Genomic DNA, 6,664 nt, shown 5'->3' on the forward strand with positions numbered 1-6,664 from the left:
GTTCCTGAGTGGATGGACCTCGATGAGGCATTAAGTACATGAAAACCAGAAGCTGGGTGGAGAGAGAATGCCTTTGAAGAGCTTCAGGCAAGAGAGCAGCTGAGCATGGTAGCGACTGAGGTGGCGGCATTATAAAGAAGACACCTACTTTTTCATAGCTTCCTTATTTATTCACTTACTAATTTATTTTTAAGTTGTGGGCCATGTTGGCTTTTCTTAGAAGAAAATTTGTCTGCTTTTTCCACAGCTCTAGACAGGTCTTGTACTGAGCGACACTTGGTACAGACAGCTGTGCTGTTGTGAAAGGACTGCGATATACCAGCAGCCGTGCTTTTGCTGCCAGTCTCCCTAGGAGCCATCTAGCCCATCCTCCCTAACAGACCTTCACTGTTTCATACCAAAGTCCTATCTGTTCTGAAGCACCTAGAGATATCTACAGTCAGATCACACTTGGTAAGGATTTGCACAGAAAAAAAGCTGTTGGTAGTTTTTTGATTACTTTCCCTTAGGAAAGATTGTTAATTGTATAAGTTTGTGCTAAGAATAAGGAGTTGCAAGGAGAGTTCTCTCTTCTTGAGGCTAAACAAGCCCAGCTCCTTCAGCCAATCTTGTTATACTCCCTCTTTTTCAGTTTTTTTTTTTTCTTCTTCTTCTAGGTTTTTCTCTGAATTAACTATCCCTCATTACTCGGATTCCTTTTGTTGTCCCTTAAGGCTCTCAAAGAGGTCAGTTCTTGCAGTGGGTTATGCTATTTTACTTTTTAGATGTTTTTTTCTTAAATGCATTACAGTGTTCTGTGACTTGTAATTTCCGATGAGTGCCATTCGATCATTTAATTCTTCACAATTGCCATAGTAGATGCCAAACACATTTGCAGTAATTGGATGGCACTTAAGGGATTAGTGAAGACGGCCAAGATTTTTCAGTCATCCAAGCCACAGCTGGGTTTTTGTGCTGTTTCCATGGAAGTCTTGCTGTGTCTGCTTCTAAATTTATTTGTGATTTGCATTTTGAATAAAATCCCCTGTGCAAAAGCCTTTTCAACATTGTGGCCCTGCTGTATAGCCCTGACTTTAGTGCACTCTGCCAGTGGCACAGTTATGCCATCTCCTTGGATGACAAAAGATTTGCAAGTGCCTCCTTTGGAATCATTAATTGCCAGCTTCACGCATTAGCAGGATGTTTGGGGTCCAGGTGTGATGGTGGAGAAGCTGCTGCAGACAACTTGGAGGCTTCTGAGCTGTAAGGGTCATTAATGAATGATCTTTGTACATCACGCACATATGGAAGAGTGTCTGCAGACCCAAAGCTTCTTGAGGGAGAGAGGGTATCTTTACTCTTGAGTAGGACATACAGACTAGAATGGATTGTGTCCTAAATTCTTTTCTGTTCAGGTATGTTCTAACAGCACTCGTTAGGCTGGAGGGACTTGTTATTCTTCATTTGCCTTGCTGTTTTGGGGAGAAACAACTCTCAGTGCTGTTGGTAGCCCAGGAAAGCAAGAGTATTTGTTTGTTCTCTACCCTTTGATGGGTGCTGATCACCCATCCCCATCACACCAGCTGTCTTAGCTCTGGTCCTGGCTCTAAATCATTTCAGGTTTGAATATTATCTTCTAGTAGGTCAGCTCGGCCTGACAGATTTTGGCTATTTTTTGCTGTGATATATAGCCAAGGAGTAGGAGGTGTGACAGTGGGTGTTGGCTGACAAGAATTGCTGTATCTGAAGTAGCTTTTTATTTTTTATCTTGAAGGGGAGGATGGATACATTTTGTAATGCTGTCTTAATCAGGAGTGGTATCAGCTGCTTATGTCTTTCTCATATGCCAGGAAGATTCACAAACCTTGGGTTATAATTCCTTCCTGGTCAGAAGCTGGCAGGTTCATGTATTGGACTCTGGGAGTGCGGGCAGCTTGGTGGTTAGCAGGAGTAAGTAAAATGGAAGTCTGATGTTCAGGAAAGCTTATCAGAAAAACGGCATAAGTAGTTCTTCATTAAGTGCTGGGTGCTGACGTAAGAGCATCAGATAGGAGCAATGAAGTGCTTTGTTAGGCTTGAGAGCCTGTTGGGGCACATTTACTTGGAGGTTAATTGGATTACGCTCTCAAAAAAGAAATTTCCTGTCTCTTATTATAACAGGATGGATGAGCTGGAATGGAGCCGTGCAGCTGCTAGCGGGTTGCTTCGACACTGCCAGCTTGGCCAGAGCAGCTCCGGTATGTCCATGCTCCGCTGCTCTGTGTGGTGTGGCTCTGTTGTCTGAGCGTGCATGGGACACATCAGCTGTGGTAACAGGTAAGGGCTTAGAGCACCGTCAGCCTCCAGAGCTAAGGCAAAGTCGGGTGCCGGGCTGGTTGGCTGAGGGTGTTGCTGTTGGAACCTTTTCCTTTGTGGGTCAAAAGTCTAAGTGCCATGCATGTTTTCCTACAACTGGAAAGAGTTGCCAATTGGTAATTCCAGAGAGGGAAGGGCAGAGGCCTCAGTCTCAACTTTCTGGGTGTTTACGTGGTGAAATTCTCCGCTGGCCAAAGGGGATGAAGGTTTCTCCTCAGCACTTGCTGCAAGGCAGGCAGCCTCTGGTAACAGCTCTCCAGCCAGGACCTGTTCATACCCTTCCAGGCCAGGGATGATGCACCTTGGCAAAGAAGCAAAAAGTTTGTCTGATTGTTTTTCTAGTAACTCCTGAATGAAAGATTTCGTTTTCCATTGTGGCTGGGTGTGCAGAAGTGCCAGTTAGGAGCACAAATACTGAGGCTGATTTCTGTCAATTTTTCACTGGCAAGTACTAACCTATTTCTTATTTACACTGCAAAGTCACAGCAAGGATTAAAAAGGAAGTTGAATGGAACGTTTTTCACTACAGGTTGCACGTTTCTTTGTTCTCAAACTCGTTTTCAGAATGCAGCTTGTGGCTGATGTTGCTGATTTCCTGTGTTTCAGTGTGCATGTGCTGTGGTTTAGAAGCAATTTCCTCTTTCAACCTGTTAAACTCTTCACCTTGTTTTCCTTAGATGTTGACCTAAAGGTATGATTACTGTGAGAAAGAAAAACAAAATGTTAACGGAGAGCTGACCTCTCCCTTTTTCACTGTTCATTTCCTTGCCAAAATAGTTTCTCTCTTATTTACGTCCTCTGCTCCTTGCCTCCTTTCTATTTCAGTAGCTGGTCTGGCGCCTCTCTGGATGATGCATCTGCATTGCTCAGGCATTTGCTGCAGGAGCATTTTCAGTGCTTCAGAAATGTCTGAGTGTTTTGTGAGTCAGCTGTCATGCATTTGGGAGCTGATGCTTTCTGTTGCACTTGGTAGCCCAGTAAAGGGTGGACTGGGGATCACAGAGAGCAGTAATGCCTGGAGAATGATCATTTGGAACTGAAAGAGGACAACACAAGTGCCTAAAATGGGTACCTCCAACAGCCACTTGAGGTCTGTACTCGTCGGGGTTGTCTGCTATTGCTTGGAAAATGCGTGGTCTCTTTTGGGCGTCACTTAAAGGTAGCACTAGACCATGTTGCTGGGTTGAATGTGAAATGTTTCTATCCTACAGTGCCATAAAGAGACAGATGTGACCTTTGTACGTTTTGAATGTCACTATGTCAGGGCAAGGGTCTGAAGTTAAATTTCCAAAGTCCCTGCACGTGGTCTTTACGGGCTCATGACTGGACTGAAATCAGCTGTGGGGTGGATTAACACCAAAGAGCTCCTGGCAGATGGAGAGAAACGTAGGTGAGTAGCAGTCTGGGCAGACAAGAGATGTATCTTATGCCTACATGTGAATAATGAGAAAGTAATTACTGAGCGCAGTACAAGGAGTTACATGCAGGTGTATGTCAGGAATAAAAAGAGAGAATGGGAGAGTTTCAGTAGTGGAGGATAAATCATCCCTGTGAGAATCTCCAGACTGAGTAAATAGCCCTCATGGGAAAGGAGCAGAACTGTTAGTTTTTCCATGGGAAATGGAAGTCCAATGCTGTCCAAAATGTTGGACTCAAGAAGGGAGATATCGTGCAGAAGAGAACCAGCCTGAGTCCCTTGAGAAGGACGCAGAGAAACTACTTTTCTTTGTCTGTAACTGATGGTTAGATTTTAAGTTATTTACTTGCTGCTTCCCCCCCTCCATGTTCATGAAACTGCTTATGTTTGAACAGCCCATGGATACTTTGAGAAACACGCTAGTCATCTTGCTTTCCAAGCAGGAAAAAAATAAGATTGTGAGAACTACAAGGTGATGAAATCAATATCTGCAAGAGCATGCCAGCAGCACTGTTGTCAGCAGAAATCTTTTCCTGTGTCAAGTAAAGTTCAGAATATTCTCAGGTACATTTGATAAAAATTGAAACTTCTTATTCAAAAAGAGCAGTTGCAACTATGCTTCTACTTGATGGCTCTAAAAACAAAACAAACCAAAAAAAAGTCGTTTTTCATGCTCTTTTTCATTAGTGATCAAGTGTGGTTGACATCTTCTTCAGGTCATGTCTGTAACAGGAACACTTCTCTCTCTAAGCAGCATTTTTTCTAACCTGTGTAAATCCATTCTCAGATTAATTAACCTGGAAAGTAATTGGAAAAACTCATAGCAGACCTATGTCTGTGCCACTGAGTTAAACCAGGCCAGGAGGCAACACACTATTTAACTGTTAGCGTGGTTCATGGTCTGACTGTAGCCTGTGCAGTCACCCAGACAGATAAGGATGTGCCTCCAGGGAAGATGAGGATGGAGAGAGGGGTCTCTAGACAGCACCAAGGGCTGACTTGTCTTCACTATCCAGTACTTTCTTTGTTCATGACTTTGAATATTCTTAGTGCAACAGGAGCAGTGCTGGAGGCAGTCATGATCCAATGGCATGTAGCCCTGAGACACGGGGTATACTTGCTGTTGTGCGGCTGGGCTCAGCTGTTACCCAGTGGCTTGTGCTTGTGGACTTGTCTGATTTAGGAGCAGGTGAGCAGAAGATCAGGTGGTGGCTCCTTCAGCCTGCATTTCTTCCGTACTTGTTTCTGGCCCCACTGACTGCTGTGGTCTCCTTCCTCCCTGCAGAAGTGTGTGTTCTTGGGGAGTTTTGTTTCCTTGGGTTACTATATGTTGTAAGAGTTTTTATTTGTGCTTCAGGCTTTCACAGAGAGGATCTCTAAAACTGCCAGCGGTGACAGCCTGGTCTGCAGGCATCTGGTAAAGAGGAGTAGATACAATCACCAGATACCATTTGAGGAACTGGGAAACCATGAACTCTAGAGTGAGAAAGAGGGTTCCAGGAGGAGCTTGGGAAGCAAAAAAGCATGTTTTGTGAGATTGGTGGTGTGAGGTAGAAAGATACTGCCCATGTGGGGTGTGCAGATAGGGAAAGGAGGGGTCCTCGCGAGTGGGAGGTGAGCAAGAGCAGCCTCTTACCTCTGCTGAGGCTGAAGGGTGGCTGCAAAGTTTGGGAGGGGGCTTGGGGCTAATCCCAAGCCAGAGCGCAGAGTTCAGAGGGTGCCCGTGAGCTGCGTGTTGCCCAGGAGCCTCCTCGGGGGAGAGCTGGGTGCTGAAATAATCTTGTGCCATGGGGCTGGCACTAGGAGAGTGCAGCAGCCTCTGGGTTAAAAAGAGCTCACCGGCCGATTTCTGTTCTAGTTTTGCAGTTGCTGGAGAAAGGTTTCTTTCACTTTGTGGTAGGAAACTCTAGGGATGGCTGTAGGATGAGGGACAAAATGAGGTATTATGAGGATATTCGTTATTAAACTGTTCGTGATTCTCTTGTGATTTGGAGCAGTCTTGGCACATATTCACTAAATGTCTGATCCATCTGTTTAAGTTTGATACAGAATTTAAGGAGAACGAAAGGTAAAATTTCTACAATTCCATAAAACCTGGGATCTTGAGAAATGCTTCTCCCTAGGAAATGAGTTGCACAAGGAGGATGTGTGTGTGCTGGAGAAGATCACCCCGCTGCACTGCCTGCAGCCTTGATAACTTGGCAGTGTTCTGCACATCCAGTGGGTGGCTATGACCCCCTCTCCTGACCTCTGTCCAGGTGTGTATCACAGGTACTTGCTGTGAAATCTCAAGGGCCTTTCTGGACCTGACAGAGCCCCCTGAGCTAATTGAGTGCTCAGGTGTGAGCTAATTAGGTGCTCGTGCATGAATGCAGTAAACCCTGCAGTTTACGCCTGATACACCACCTCCTCTCTCTGACAGACACTTTGTAATAGATCCAGCCTGTGGGCAGTCCCGTCTCAGAGCAACCTCTGGGAGACATCTCCCATCAGTGCATGCGTATGGGATCCCCCTGGAGAGGGCACACTCCAGTTCAGGTCCCCGCGTGCTGCTGGAGCTTCTCTTGGTGAGGAAGGTCAGCTCTTTTAGCTGGGCTGCTGGAAGATGCTGGCTAACTTCATTTTCCTCCTCAAAGCTCATTCTATATCCTCCCTCCTTGGTTTAAATAATGGTCATTTCATGTCCTTGACTAGGAATCATCTCTTGTACTACTGGCTAGTAAACAACTCTCATCTCAGTGAGGACAAAATCTATTCCTCTCCCTTTGGTATTGCATCAGGTGGTATGTTTTGTATCTAAATGCACCTAGCTCAGCACTCGCTGTGCATTTGGATGAGACTCGATGGTGATTGATCCCTTAATTACAAGCAGAATTTATTTATTAGTTTCTTAAATTGTTTTGTTTGTTTGTT

At 45.0% G+C, this 6,664-nt stretch overlaps 1 long non-coding RNA gene across 1 annotated transcript; it reads left to right on the forward strand.

Moving 5' to 3' along the window:
- The first annotated feature begins 323 nt into the window (after positions 1 to 323).
- Positions 324 to 2,333, forward strand: LOC118255132 (uncharacterized). Its single transcript, XR_004780881.2, has 3 exons — positions 324 to 453; positions 657 to 725; positions 2,140 to 2,333. It is a non-coding gene; the product is annotated as an uncharacterized LOC118255132 (long non-coding RNA).
- The last annotated feature ends 4,331 nt before the right edge of the window (positions 2,334 to 6,664 follow it).

This window comes from Cygnus atratus, chromosome 20 (assembly GCF_013377495.2).
Source record: "Cygnus atratus isolate AKBS03 ecotype Queensland, Australia chromosome 20, CAtr_DNAZoo_HiC_assembly, whole genome shotgun sequence".
Lineage (NCBI taxonomy): Eukaryota > Metazoa > Chordata > Aves > Anseriformes > Anatidae > Cygnus > Cygnus atratus.